Source organism: Carassius auratus, chromosome 15 (genome assembly GCF_003368295.1).
Source record: "Carassius auratus strain Wakin chromosome 15, ASM336829v1, whole genome shotgun sequence".
Classification (NCBI taxonomy): Eukaryota; Metazoa; Chordata; class Actinopteri; order Cypriniformes; family Cyprinidae; genus Carassius; species Carassius auratus.
In genome coordinates, this window is record NC_039257.1 from 22,781,036 (window position 1) to 22,797,822 (window position 16,787).

Here is a 16,787-nt window from a genome sequence, read left to right on the forward strand (position 1 = left end):
GGGAGCGAAATAGTAAATTGTGCACACAATTTAGCATACTATTTTTTCTACATAAAATGTGAGGGGCTCTGTAGAAAAGTTTTATAAAGAAGAAGAAGAAAAAAAAAGTGGTTTAATGCATTAAGAAAGTAATATTAAAAGGCCAACTCTGTATACTGATTATGCAAACTACTGTACAGTATATGCAGGCAAACAGCCCAGGATGCAAATTGCATGCATGTTAAAGCCCAATTTATACTTCTGCGTCGAACCTTTGGCCGTAGGCTATGAGTAATACAGCGTAGCATGACCTGCACCTCTCAAAAAATCTAACATCAAGTCAATTCTACGTGGACCGCAAGCCCTGAGTTTGGTCTGCTAGACCCCTTGCTCCATATGTACTTAAGTTATGTGTGCATTTATTTATAATATATATTTTAATGTTACACCTTCTTATATAAAATAAAACAAAGCAAAGAACAAGTGTCTTATCATTTATTAAATTTATGAATTTAGCAGATACTTTTATCCAAAGCAACTTACAGTGTATTCAGGATATCAATTTTTACCTATCATGTGTTCCCGGGGAATCAAACCAGCAACTTTGCACTTGACAGTGCAATGCTCTACCAATTGAGCTACAGGAACGCTACATATACTTATACTACATAGCATTATACTTCGCTGGTTGTCTTTGGCCAACAATGTTGATCTACCGTGATATAACTCCTTGTAGAGACGGAAAGAATGCCATCTTCTCCTTTTCTGTTGTTGTCTCATTTTGTAATTTTAAGTAATGACTTAATGACTTGATATTTATTTCCTGTGTTGCAGCTATAATGCTTTGCTGACGACCTGGTTCTTCTTTGACTTCTGCTGTGGTACTGCAGGTTACACCAGCAACATTTTCGTGGACACTGCAGACTAGCAGTGTGTACTGCACGTCGACACGGACAATGAAACTGAGGAATAGCCTGCGGCATAAAGGATACAGCCTAGGTATGATATAGAAGTATAATTCAGCCTTAAAGGTCCTGTTTTACGCGCTTTTTTGAAGCTTTGATTGTGTTTAGAGTGTGCAATATAACACATGTTCATGTTCATGATGTCTTCCTTGTTTTATAAAGTCCCTCGTTCAGAAATACGTGACGAGTTCTGATTGGGCCAGCGGTTCCTGTGTTGTGATTCGACAGCAGCTTACAGCACGCTGCCCTCCTGCAAACGCGTTGGACTAGTTTTGGAGTTGTTTTGAGAAGCAAGTGGGCAGGAGCATGTGCTGGAGATGTATTTATAGTCACAGGAGCGTTTTTACTGCAAGATGCGCATGAAAATCACATTCGTTTTTTTGCACAGCCCTAACATCTAGTTAACAAAGCTAAACAGTGATGCCCTTTGTGTAATAAGTTACAGAAACTGTTAAACGCACCAACTTAATAAAATGCACTTACCGGTTGTGGTCCATAAGAAACACCTTCTCCAGACAAAGAGGGAAATGCTCCATCTTTCAAGAATAATCTTTGTGCGAATCCGGCATTAAACTGATTGAGAAAGTTGTCCTCAGCAAAATTTGCTGCACATAGTTTTACATGTGGATTATAATTTTCCGGAACCGAGTTAAACATAAAGCGTCCCTGGGAAGCCCAAACAAAGATGATTGGACACTGAGATGAAAATCACAGCGTTTCAAACGACATGGCGACAAACACAAACACAGCTCTTCCTTCTTCTCCATCGGAGCGCAACAAGGCCGCGCCCCCCTTTTTGTGAATTCATGTGGGCGGAGGTTAGTCAAAAAACTGTTTAGTGACGTCATTACAGCAGGAACTAGAGGGATGTAGTCCAAACGGGTCGTTTTTTGTTGGCGAATTCTGTTAAATCAAACATACTTACAGTAGCTGATTCAGAAGCACCAGATTGTCATAGCAAAGTCAGAATGACCTGCTCTTCTAGGTTCACAAAACGTTGTCCATAAAATTTGTTGCTGTTATGTTGTAAGTAATCTTAAAGTTTCCTAAATGCATCTACTTTCAGAAGGCCATATAAAGTGCTTTTGCTCTCTCCTAGATACACACAGCATCTCCCTGACATGACTGCTTCAACACTAAGGCCCAAACCCAATTCTATTTTATACCCCTTCCCTTCCCCTCAATGTCTACGGTGGTTATCGCCTTGATTAGACCTGAAAATATGTTGTGGTGCTATTTTGCACTCTATGATTTCAGGTTAGCAAATATTAGAGATTTTATGTAAACATTTCTGTGAGTAACATGACTTTTAATATGAACTCACTATTGAATGTAACATAAAACAAATAATTACTTTTTACCGAAACGGAGGGGTAGGAGAAAGGGGAAGGGCTAAGGGGAAATATCACATCATATGACCCCTTTAATGTGACTTAATGATTGAAAACAGTAATTCTGTATAAGAAAGCCATATTTGGTAAATTTAATGGGTCTGGCTTCCAGTCCCATCTGCTTCCAGCAGTGTTTAGACGTACAAAATAACTAGAGAAATTAGGAGCGCAAAAATGAAATATAAGGCATCAGTGAAGGAGAAGTTTATTAAGGGAAATATATAGTCACTGTGTAAAGGAATACATAAAATAACTGGTGCAATAAATAAAGAACCAATTGGAATTACTCGAACTGAGTCTTTAATAGAAAAGGGAGAGAGAGATAAGAGTTTTTTTTAATGCAATTTGATATTCATGAATTTAATGAAATGATATGTATGGACTTTTATTCTAGTTTGAAAACAGAAGAATATTTGCAGATTGATAAAGCCTCTGTTTTGAGGGTTTTGCAAACCACCCAACAAAAAAGCCCTGGGCCTGATAAAGTGAGTGGGAGAGTTCTGAGGAGTTGTGCTTATCAGCTCTGTGATATTAGTCATTTTATTTTTCAGACCTCATTGAAATTACAGAAAGTACCCTCAAAAAATTACAAAAAATCCATGATTGTACCCATTACTAAAAATGACCACTGCCAGACAAATGAACGACTTAATTAAGTGCTTGGTTTGTAGAGTATACTAGTCAAAGTCAAAGTCACCTTTATTTATATAGCGCTTTAAACAAAATACATTGCGTAAAAGCAACTGAACAACATTCATTTGGAAAACAGTGTCTCAATAATGCAAAATGATAGTTAAAGGCAGTTATAGGAGAAACAGGAGTGTGGAGGATGCCACCCTGACTCTCTTAAATTTGATATACTGGCAAATGTCATACTTGTTTATTTTTTGTAGATTTTTCATCAGTGTTATACACTATTCAATCAGTTCTTTTAGCTTTACATTTGCCATCCGAATTTGATGTTTCTAAGGGTTTGGTGGCTTCGATTTGAGATTTTTTTACCAGAAGATTTTAAATAGTATGGGTAAATGGAGAACATTCCTGCGAACGTTATTCTTCAGTGGGCTGCCCCCAAGGCTGTATTCTTTCACCTTCATTATTTATTTTATATACAGATAGGTGCAGAAGCCAATTTTCAGATAGACATATTATTAAATATGCCGGTGATACATGGTGCTAAGTTCGTTAAAGCAGGGTGACAGAGAGCATGGGCCCATTTTGAATTCTTTTTTGGAATGGTGTGAGAATTCACATCTACAAATTAATGTCTCCAAAACTAAAAATATGATGATAGAATTGTATAATTCTGTTGATACTCCATCTAAAGTAGTTATTGCGGGCAAAGAAGTTGATAAGATTAGTTCATACAAGTATTTGGGAACAGTTATTGACGATAAGCTTAGTTGGGTGGAAAACACAAATCATGTTGTATCAAAGCACAAAAAATGGTTATATTTATTGACAAAACTTTAGTCCTTTGATGTGGATAAATCTATATTGATAATGTTTTACCTTTTATTGAAACTGTTTTAACTTTTGCTATGATCTGTTTTATGGATTAAATGTTAAAAGTAGATCCCAGCTGCAGAGCTAGTTAATTTTGCGTCAGAGATTACAGGCTCAGTACAGATGGGTTTGGCTGCTCTGTGGGAGAGGAATTTTCTTAGGAAGTCTTTTACTATCTTGGGTGTTTCATCCCACACTTTGTATTTAGAATTTGAACTGCTCCCCTCAGGCAAGCAATACAGCGTGCACAAGTTGAGGCATGTTACAGCTTTTAGGTCTTTTGTTTCAAATGTAGTCTTTACCTGAAACATAAAGGTAAAGAAAGGTGTACCGTGATTTTAAAATAATATATGAAGAACTGCGTACTGTATTGTAAATGCTTGGGGTTGTTTATGGTTGGTTAATCTATATATATATATATATATATATATATATATATATATATATATATAGTCTGTGTAGTGTGTGCATGCGCGTCGCAGTGCTTGTTCACTCATGTAAGCGACTCCCACTCCTGACAGCAAAATGGATATATTTGCATGACTTTCTCAACATTTCCAGATGAAAAATATGCCTGTGATGTGTCAGTTGGGTCATTATACGAAAATGTGCCATTTTGTGTCCCTCAGGAAAAAAAAAAGCTCTGTAAATCTTAATAAAACATAAAACAAATAAAATATGTTATAATTTAGTTTCCATAATGTCTCATAGTATAATAATACATTTTTTCTGTTTCTTTTGTTTTTAAAGGATTTTAATCACATTTTTGTGTAAAGCATCTTGAAGAAATGTTGAAAATGGCCTGTCCCTCAGTATGATTTTTCTACTTCTACTTGCTAAAAAAACATACTTGTATAAAGCCTTAAAGGGTTAGTTCGCCCAAAAATGAAAATTATGTCATTAATAACTCAGCCTTATGCTGTTCCAAACATGTAAGACCTCCTTTTATCTTCGGAACACAGTTTAAGATATTTAAGAACCGGTTGCATCGGTGTTCGGATCACCAGTAGTTCTTTCGGACAGTTCGATTCAATAAACCGGTTGAAGAAAACGGTTCACCGGTTCTTTTGCGTTCGACGTAATGGCGTCATTTGCGATGATTGCCCTTGATTCAAGCCTTCGGTTTACCCGCACCCATAACACTAGCACAGAATCAGTTCAGAATCAATCACCAAAATAATCATTTCAGTTCAGACGCTCTGTGTGTCGGTTTGCTTCACGCTGAATCACACATGCGCAGTATCATCAGCTCCTCGGTTCACGAATCGGACGCGTCTGACAGAAACGGTTCTTGACTCGTGAACGAGTCAATGTTTTGTTCGTTATCTGGCTCGGCTCGGTGTTCATCTTCAGTTCTCTCTTCACAGCAGTTCAGTCAATGTACTGTTTGAGTACATGAATTATTCCGGGATATTGGTTTGTTTGAACTTAGAGGGAGTGTCAGCCACATTAAAAAAGTTAACAGCTTAATTCATTTGTGGATTAATGCGCATTAGAGATGCGAACCGTTTAAAACGATTCAGTTCGATTTGGTGAACTGAATGAATCGTTCACGAACCGGATATCCAGACTGCTTTGATTTGAACTATCTCTCACACAGACACGGAAGAGAAGACAATGCTGAATAAAGAAGTCGTTTTTGCTATTTTTGGACCAAACTGTATTTTCGATGCTTCAAAAAATTCTAACTGACCCTCTGATGTCACATGGACTACTTTGATGATGTTTTTCTTACCTTTCTGGACATGGACAGTGTACCATACACACAGCTTCAATGGAGGCACTGAGAGCTCACAGACTAAATCTAAAATATCTTGAACTGTGTTCCGAAGATAAAAGGAGGTCTTACATGTTTGGAACACCATAAGGGTGAGTCATTAATGACATAATTTTAATTTCTGGGTGAACTAACCCTTTAAGTGTCAGTTCATTAGTCATAAATGGATTTTATTCTTAACGTGTCAAATAAAATAAAAAACACACAATTTAGTCAGGTCCCTAGGTTCTCGTCAACCCTGTTACTGTTTATGAAAACACCTCTTTAAAGGGGGGGGGGTGAAATGCTCGTTTTCACTCAATATCCTGTTAATCTTGTCTTGCCCTGGTAACCAAAAACACACTTTTTTTGTGACATTTCGCTCTCGCTCTGATCAGTGAATGTCTCTGCTCTCAGTGCTCTGCTATACAGGAGCGCGTGCTCTTCCGGGAGAAGTGCCCTTAGGACCCATATAAGGAAATTCCGCTCCATCTAACGTCACACAGAGCCATACTCGAAAAAAACTTTCCGAAACTTGTGACAAACCGGAAGAGGTATTTTTGGAACAGAAATACTGCTTCAAACGTTCAACTTAATTTTTGAAACTTTGTCCATGTTTAGCATGGGAATCCAACTCTTTAACAGTGTAAAAAACTCAGTATGCATGAAATAGCATTTCACCCCCCCCCCCTTTTAAAGATAATGGATTGTTCCAAAAGTTGCATCAGTTCCAGGAAGTCACATCATCTGACTTTCATGAAGTTGATGGTAGAAGACAAGTAAGTGTTTTCTTCTTTTTAATGAATTTTCTTTGAGTTTATGTAATGTCTGAAAGACAGGGACACGCTCATTGTGTCAGCCCTGTTACCAGAAAATGATACGTTAAAAAGTTATTTGTACATATTTAAAAATGTACATATATGATAACATTTAAGCCTCTCATTAAGGCATGTAATGTGGTGTCATTACCTATACCTCATGGCTAGTAATGGCAGCCAATAACCTTTTGGTACGCAAGTACGCTTTTGTGTGTCTTACCCATGTTGTATACCCAAGAAGGGTTAAATCAAGGGGCAACTGGACTTGGTACGTCCATATTTGAAGATATTGCCTCTCTTCCAAGGGGTTTCTTCAGTTCTAAATGACTGATGGGGAGTGCCAGGTATTTAACCTCTGTGGGTTTGTCACCCCTGAGCCAACCCTTCTTGGATAACTATGACCTGGATGACTGAGAATTTTAACAGACATACTTTTTTTACAAATAGTATGCATAATATTCATGTTTTTACAGTTTTCATCCCTAATAATCATGTTTTTTTATTTATTCTACTGATAGGTATGCTAAAATGTGTTGAGGTTACTGATCTATACTGATTCACACAAGTGCATTGGGTTTTATAAATGTGCTTTATAAACCAAAATTCATTATTATTTTTATTATGAGAAGTCAATAAATTAACAAGCTTTTCAGTTTGCATTTGGGATACTCTCCATACATGCACTCCATCCAAACAGTTTGAAAAAGTTTTCTTGACAAAAAATAAATAAAACTTGTATGGTTGTATGGTTATTTGAGGGCATGTGAACTACTTACATTTACAGTGTGCTACACAATCATAAATAATCAGGGCTGGGGAGTAACGAAATACATGTAACGGCGTTACATATTTAAAATACAAAATATGAGTAACTGTATTTCGTTATAATTACATTTTAAATAAGGGGTAATCAGATTACAGTTACATATGAAAACTATTCTAGATTACCAGTGATTACTTTTATTTTGATGTCATTTATTAATTTAATATTTAAGTTTGGGGATTTCAGCCAATACCGCTACTGATTTTTTTCCGTTGAAACTAAAAACTGTGTGCAGCAGCTGTTAATTTAGAAACTCCTAGTGAGCGTGCATACAAGCACATAATGACACAAACATTCTCCTAGAAATCACACTCTGCATTCAGTCAACAGATCCATATGAAGCATGCATCAAATAAAGGTTTATGAAGTCAAACAATAGCTTTATGTGCTTTACAGATGAACTTGAATTCTTTATTCATTCGAAATGTTCAATATCATCTTTGGCTCGGTAATGCAAGTTCACAATCCGATTCGTGAACAGATGATTCTTATGAGTGAATCCTTTAAAAAAATAATTTCCTTTATTTATTTATTTATTTATTTATTTATTTATTTATTTATTTATTTATTTATTTATTTAACGAAACCAGTGTGGAAACCAATGCTTCACAAACTGGATAGATCTGGGTCAGGGTATATTCTGGCAAACCGTTTACCAAAAACGTTTTGCAATTGGCAAAGCAAACTGTGGTACACGCCACTACCAACACACGATGGATAACTTTGTGTTTTCTCAGCACTATATCATAGAAAGTATGGAGGGGCAACAGTTAAAACATTTTAAAGTTAAAGTTCATGCAAACAGAAGTTTTGGTTTTTCATAAAGTGTAACAAAAGTGATATAAAGTGACGTGACATTCAGCCAAGTATGGTGACCCATACTCAGAATTTGTGCTCTGCATTTAACCTATCCGAAGTGCACACACACACAGAGCAGTGAACACACACACACACACTGTGAACACACACCCGGAGCAGTGGGCAGCCATTTATGCTGCGGCGCCCGGGGAGCAGTTGGGGGTTCGATGCCTTGCTCAAGCGCACCTAGTCGTGGTATTGAAGGTGGAGAGAGAACTGTACATGCACTCCCCCCACACACAATTCCTGCCGGCCCGAGACTCGAACTCACAACCTTTCGATTGGGAGTCCGACTCTCTAACCATTAGGCCACGACTTCCCAAACTTCATCATTTTTATGCTAAAATATTTCAATTGAGCTGTTTGCAAAATATGCTGATTAGTTATGTTGAATTAAAGGTTTATGAATGTCCAATTAAGACTCCATTACAACCATAACTGTAACCCAAACAAGCAGTATAACCAATATGGTAAATGTTGTCAACCCTGTTACTGATGTGTCAACCCTGTTACTTGTATACTATTCTAATATAATTAAAAATGTTTAAATAAAAATGTAATCAATTAATTGTAAATGTTTAGTAAGAGAGGCTAATAATCAATTTAAAATTGAATTGAGGTGTTTCATTTTCCATGCATTTTTCTTAAAACAGAAGATGATGGGAGAGTATCATTTGGAAAAAAAAATAAAACTTTCAATATTCTCAATTCACAAACACTCTTAATGTAACAAAGGGGGGGGGGGGGGGGTATATCTTTCACAGTATATCATATTTGTTCTATACATGTATTTAAAACCTTTTCAAAAAGAAATTAATATGTTGGTAACAGGGTTGACCAAAAACACACATTTAAATTGGTTATATGAAAAAAAAAAAAAAAAAAAAAAAAAAAAAAAAAGGATGGCACTGAGATGGCACGGTACATTTTCCTGAGAGGTAAGGATCTACTTCATCCAAAAAGGGGCTTAAAGATTTTCAAAACAGTACTTTGAAAATCAAACATTAAAAGTGGGAAATGGCACGTTTTCGTATAATGACCCAGTTATGCACAGAGGAAAACACAATTTCTCAAATGTATTAAACAGCACACATTTTCTCTGTTTGTTATGGTGGATCGATTATATACATGATATATATATATACATACATTATATACATGGTTTTCACTTGATCTTAGGTCCCCTGCAAATTAAGTAAAAACAACAACAACAACAACACAAACATTAGGCTATATAGACACTTCATTTTTTAATTTGTTTGATGATTTGTAAGTTGCATTTAATATACTTTCAATAAAAATAAAGCATTTGCAATGACTTGTAAAGGCTGATGGATGTTTTGGCCTGAGATTTTGTTGCATATACTTCGTTTTGATCAGCAGGTGTCACCAGCGTGTGGTTTCGAGCGTGCTTTGAAACAGTGAGTCATTTGGGAAACAATTGGTTAATTTGTTTTAAAGTTTTTTAATGTTTCTCCCTTCACTAGTGTGCAGGGGTTCTGTGTCTGGATCCTAAAAGGCATATATAAAATAAAATAATAATAAAAAAAGGGCCTGTAGGAATGAAAAGGACAACAAAAATGCAAATGCAAGATTAAGAAATAAAAAAAAGAATAAAACACACACACACAAGGGAGACTGAGGAACTACAGACATTTCAGTCACTACATGACCTTCTTTACCCTAATTACCCACTGGGCAAAGTTACGTCCAGTGGACGTCTTTTTTTATGTTTTTGCTGACGTTGAAAAAACGTCCACTGAGGAGCCAGAATGAACGTTTTTATGACATCTTTTTTTGACGTCTTCTGTACGTCTGATTTAGATGTTCACAGAACCTCCTTACAAGGTTAAAAACTAGTTCAAAAGTGGTCAGTGGACATATTTTCTACATCATTTAAGGTTCATTTAAGCATAATTTATACTGTTTCTGGACCAAATCAGCACTTTCAGGATTTAGACTTGTGTTATTTGAATGTAATTTCCAGACACTGTGTTTGTCCTAAAATCAAGAAAATAAAATAATCTTTATGAAATAATGAAATAACTGACGATTGAGCATGCGGTAAAATCAACTGCAAATCAAAGACATTAAATCTCTGAAGATCTCAGAAGAGGAGGATCAAACATCTCCACAAACAAGAAATCATTAGATTGACTTTATTTCTGTCAGAGATCTAGAGAAGCTCTTATTGAGAATTAACAGAGGTTTAAATGTTGATATATGATTCATTTTAAGTCACCATTGTGATGATCAGTGTTTGGTTTAGTTGTGATCTTGGTCCTCATACTTGTGTTAGCTTGTCTCTGACTGTTGTAATTGTGTGTTGTAAAGCACTCCTATTATGGCAGAGAGCGTTGAGCTAAAGTGCTAACATCTTACTGTTAATGTTGACAAAGTTAAAGCAAAATAATATATTAGTGTTTTGTTGCATCTATATTTATTTTCTTGGAAAGATATCTTGTAGAAAAAAATAGTGTATATATTTTTCACAAAATGCAAGATTTTGGATATGCATTGCATCAGTGGTGATAATCAAAACAAAAAAGTCTGAAAAATAAGGATAAGTTTGTGCTATGAAGCGGTTTTGATTGTCACCGTTGTTGTGATGCATATCCGGAATCTTGATGTCTGTGCTTGAGTACATGATTATTTTACTCAAAATAATTAAATTGCATGCATTTTGTCTATCTTCAAGATAAGTAAGTGTTTTGTTCTTGGATTCTGTACTGTAGATTTAAAAGGCTTGGGTGTTATAGATGAAAATATGTATAAACAAAGCTAACTTCATAACCTCAGGTACTTCATATGTGATGACTTTTTCATCATCAACAAAGAACTGATACCACCTGAGCTCTCTTAATTTTGTTTCTCTTTACTGCAGTCAGACACATGCTAACCGAAGAAGTAGCTGGACGAATATCCCAACTAAACCAAACACTGTCCACCACAATGGTGACTTCAAATGAATCAAATATCAACATTTAAACCTCTGTTAATTCTCAATAAGAGCTTCTCTAGATGTTTAACAGAAATAAAGTCAATCTAATGATTTCTTGTTTGTGGAGATGTTTGATCCTCCTCTGCTGAGATCTTCAGAGATGTAATGTCTTTGATTTGCAGTTGATTTTATCACATGCTCAATCGTCAGTTATTTCATTATTTCATAAAGATTATTTTATTTTCTTGATTTTAGGACAAACATAGTGTCTGGAAATTACATTGAAATAACATGAGTCTAAATCCTGAGAGTGTTGATTTGGTCCAGAAACAGTATAAGTTATACCTAAATGAACCTTAAATGATGTTGAAAATATTTCTATTGACTACTTTTGAACTGGTTTTTAACCCTCTGGAGTCTAAGGGTATTTTTGGGGCCTTGAGAAGTTTTGTCATGCCCTGACATTTGTGCTTTTTTCAGTTTCTTATAAATATCTAAATGGGTAAAGTCTAATATCACTGTAATCAGCACAAACTGGGCTATAATAATATGTGAAATGCATGCATGTACATGATTGTATTTTTGAGAAAAAAAATGTTATGCATGGTTAGTGAAAAACTAAAAATGTTAAATCACTTGAATAAGGCAATAAAACACATACATAAAATTGATTGCCGGAAAAGTTGAGAACTGGAGCTTGTAGCCTAGAATTTTTCTTTCTGAATGATGTGAAAATCATCTTGTTTACTCACTCACAGAAAACAATATATTGATTTAAATTTTCTAAAACACTTTTTGTTGGTAAAAGTCATATGCGAGTAGGCGTCAACTATTATGAATATCATTGTGATTTACACCTGAGAAGACAAAGCCCTGCATAATGAGCTGCATAATGAGCTGCATAATGAGCCTCTCATTCAACTGTGCCACTCTGAGGGAGGACTTACAAGAAAGAGAACAAAATAAAAGTATATAATTTTATGTTTGTAGTTTATTAAGAATATATTTAATTATCCCACAACATAATTTAATATCCACTTGGGGGAGCAGTTAAACAGTTTATTAGGAACAATCAAAGCTGACTTTCAAATTTTTTGGCATCCTTTCTCTAGTCACACAATCCTTCAGAAATCCTTTTAACAATCTTATTTTCTACCAAATAAACCCCATTTATTATCATCATCATTATTATTATTATTATTAATGTTGAAAAGAGCTGATAATATTTTTCAGGTTTTTTTAGGGGTAATAAATTGAAAGAACTGCATTGTTTTTACATTTGTTAGAGTTATCTCTATTTGTCACATTTATATTATTTACATCAAGCTTTTGAATGGTATAGTATTGTATATTGTTATTGAAACTTCATAATGTTTCACTTGATTATACATTTAGTCAGGAATTATAGTTTGGAAAAAGTATTTGGTATATGTTTACACGTTATGTGAAAACTAGTACAAATAAATAAAAAGAGACTTACTCATGTTTATGATCTCTGCTGAATAAAGCGCTTCATTCTTTTTTCTGAGGAAATCCATTTCTCAAATCCTCAACCACACCACATCTTTTTGGGGTGAATTATGTCTTATTCCTCTCATCGCAAAGCAAACAGTAAAATAAAATAAAAACTTGAAGAATAGTCTCGCTGCTTTTTCTTCTGTGTGGGCGTATTCAAGCCGCGCGCTTCAGTTTGAATCTGAATAGCGCGTTAAGCGCGGGGGCGTGGTCACATTAGATATAATGAGCGGAGATATGAAAAACAGACATTGCGTTGTTTTCATATGGATTACTTTATCTCAGAATATTTGTTTTCGGCAGCACTTGTTTAGTTTAAAAGTAGACATTCCAGGCTTTCTATAGATATCTCTCTCATGTCTCTTCGTTGAGTATTCACGGAGTTACAGTTCATTTTAATGAAATGTTTGTACATGACGATCAGCAGAGATAAAGACTGTAGACAGCGCACCTTGTTTGTTATTTTTATTTTATAAGTGCACAAAGGTTTTTTGTTATTATGTCTGTATCCAAAAAAAACTAGACCCTTTACAGATTCGATTGATGTATTGCTCTTATCTGTACGATTAAAACTGAGAGTGTAATTTAAGTTCTTTTCAGGGTTATCAGGTGAAAATGACTCAAAACGCATATATGCGTTAATCGACTCGAAAGGGTTAACCTTGTAAGGAGGTTTTCTGAACGTCTAAATCAGACGTACAGAAGACGTCAAAAAAATACGTCATAAAAACTTTCATTCTGGCTCCTCAGTGGACATATTTCAACGTCAGCAAAAACATAAAAAGACATCCATTGGACGTAACTTTGCCCAGTGGGTACAATGTCAGGTACAAGAGTCATCTAACCAGTGGTGGGATTGCTGGGATTCTGTGTATTTGTAACGTGTAGCCAGAGGTGGGTAGACAAGGGGCCCGTTCTTTGTACGCCGCTAATTACATCCGAGATGAAACGTCACATCCAAGATGATATCATAAAGCCGTTTTAGCTTAAATTGTTACACTTCGCAATTGCATTTTTACAAGTAAAAATTATGATTGTAGAGCTCTCTAATTAAATTCTTACTAGTAAGAGTTATGATTGTAGAGCTCTCTAATTCAATTGTTACTAGTAAAAATGCAATTTCAGAGCTCTCTAATTTATTTGTTGCTAGTAAAAGATTTATAATTGCAAATGTCTTTAATTGAATTAGATCACTCTGCAATTGGAATTGTTAATAGTAATAACTGGATTAGAGAGCTCTCTAATTTCAATTCTTACTAGTAAAAAAATAATAAGAGCCCACATAGCAACATTGTGATGGCCCACATCCGGCCCACATCTGGCACCCGTGGAAAGATGATCTGGCCCACATGCAGCATGGACTGATGGCACTTGGGCGGACCGCTCCTGTTTGCCAGATTTGAGCCACAAGCAGTCCATAGCAATGGCACATGTCAACCAGAGTAAAGAAATTAACCAGAACTGGACCTTATCTGAGCCACAAAATCTGTGTATATATTAAATATGAAGTCATTTCAGCCTTAATAAGCCTGTTAACAAGCCGAATAACTGAAGGAAAGAAGAGAACAAAAAAAGAGATATGCAGAAGCACAAGAACTACAACTGACTTCAGACATAGCCTTAGATTAAATCAATTGAAGATAAAAGAAGACATTAAATCTCTGGAGATCTCACCAGAGGAGGATTAAACAACTCTACAAACAGCTTTACCAACTTCACTACTACCCAGACTGACTGTATTTCTGTTAGACATCTACAAAAGTTTTTATTGAGAATTAACAGAGGTTTAACTGTAATATGTGTCACCATAACAGTGATTAGTGTTTTCGTTAGTTGCGCTCTTAACTCCTATTCTATCTTTTGTCTTCTTTGGCTGCTGTGACGGTGTGTTTGTTAAACACATTTGCGGCATCAAAGAAAGCTAAAGTGAATTTAGGTCAGGTGATGGCAGTAATCTGTTGATGGTTTTATAATCATCATGAAACAGGCTGTTTTGCCATTTAGTTTTTTAGCTAACATTTGTTTCATTAATATATTCACGTCTCAAACCATGTGTTTCTGCTGCATGATAACCCGCAATATTACAACAAACAGTTAGAAGATTTTAACGAGCACGAAAAAGGCAATCTATGATGACACACACAGACATCAACAGTCAGCACATGAATCTCAACAATGGTGACAAACAAATGTACCTTGCTGAAATGCATGCTGGGTACTAGCATAGTACAAAACTTCCAGCATGCATTGCAACATGAATAAATTATGCAGCTGCATTGTCCTATTATTTTGTTTAATTCTTAATATTTTATTATATTTTTTGCTTTTGTTTTTGTTGTGACTTAGTAGCTTTTCGGTGAAGTTCTGAATTGATCAGTTCATCTAAATATTTTTGATTGTCACCATTATCGAGATTCATGTGCTGATTGTTTATATCTGTGTGTGGCAGCATAGTTTAATTTTTTTTTTTTTTTTTTTTAGCTCATATTTGTTAAAAGATTTGAACTGATTGTTATAATAATGCTGGATCTCATGTGGCAGAAACACAGGGTTTGTAATATGAATATATCATTGGAACAATGTAATTGTTAGTTTAAAAAAAAAAATAATAAAAACATCAGTGAACCAGTTTACTTCGTGATGATTATAAAACCATCAACAGAAAACAGCCGTCACTTGATATCGTGTCACTCTAGCTTTCTTTGAAGCTGCATATGTGTTTAACTAACACACCGTCACAGCTGCCCAAAAAAAAAGACAAAATATTAGGGATGGCTGACGCGAAACTAACGTTTCGACACAGTGTCGAGATCCCGAAGCGTAGATGTTTCGAAACACTGCTCCGAACTGTGATTCAAAACACCCATGTCACGTGACTATGGCTAAACGAAGCTTCTGCGCGTTTCATAAGTGTCTCGACCGACAGGTGGCACGCTTGCCGAGTCTGCGTTTGATTGACAGGGGCGGGAACAAACCACACAATCGCCCATCTGTCTCAACTGCCACAAAGTTTAAAAGAGGAGTTAATGCACCTTTACCTCGTGGGTTTTTGTGAGAGGAGAAAGATTTTGAGATAGCGTTTACGATTTATTGACATTTATAGTGCGATTTAGTTAGTTATATTTAGGTTACATTTAAGTTAAATATATTTACTGATAAACTAAAGACAGTGACAGATAGTTAGGATAGATATAGTGACACATTTATATAGGCTAAGTTAGATATTGACAGATAGCACAGTAGTTAAAGATATAGAATTTAGATAGATTCATATATATAGATAGATAGATAGATTCATAGATATATAAATTTATATATAGATTCATATATTAATATATATATATATATAGAGAGAGAGAGAGATTCATATATATATATATATATATATATATATATATATATATATATATATATATATATATATATATATATACTTTCATAAATATATAGATTCATAGATAGATAGATATATATAGACATTAATAGAATAGATAGAAATGGAGGCTCCACAGAAGAGATGCCGTAAATCTGTGGTGTGGGAGCATTTCCATTTGGAAACCCCAAATAAAGTGAGATGTATGTATTGTGATAGGCAGCTAGCCTACTTCAACAATACATCATCCATGATGCGCCATTTGAGGAGCACTCATCCTGCCATTTTGCAGTGTGCAGAGGATGGTAACATTCCCCCTGTACCTAGGCCTGCTACTGACACTGCTGGGCCATCTAAACAAGGTATACATTGTTTGATATAATATGTACTTCATGTAACACTGTTTAGAAAGTCCATAGTTTTAAATAGACTTAGGCTTGTGTCCACCAGCCTTACAACGTAACGTCAATCTTTTCCAAAACTCCCAATCCTGTTGAAAACAGCTTCACTCTGAATATGTAAATGTAACATCTCACAAACTTAGTCACTGTATTACATAGATATTTTTATAGGCTTGAAGACAACATTTTGGTTTTCCTAATTGTTGTAATTTTATATTGTATTTGATCTGTCTTTGCACACTGAGCATAAACTTTTCAAACTTGAAAAAGCTTTTATTTTTTTTTAAATTTAGTTTTGTGAAGGTACTTTTAATCTTTTATCTTTATTTTCTTTTAAAAGGCAGACAGAGGGAATTGGATGAGGCTCTTGTAGACATGGTGGTAAAGGATTTGCAGCCCTTCACTATCGTGGAGGATGAGGGTTTCATGGCTTTTGTGAACAAACTTGATCCAAGCTATGT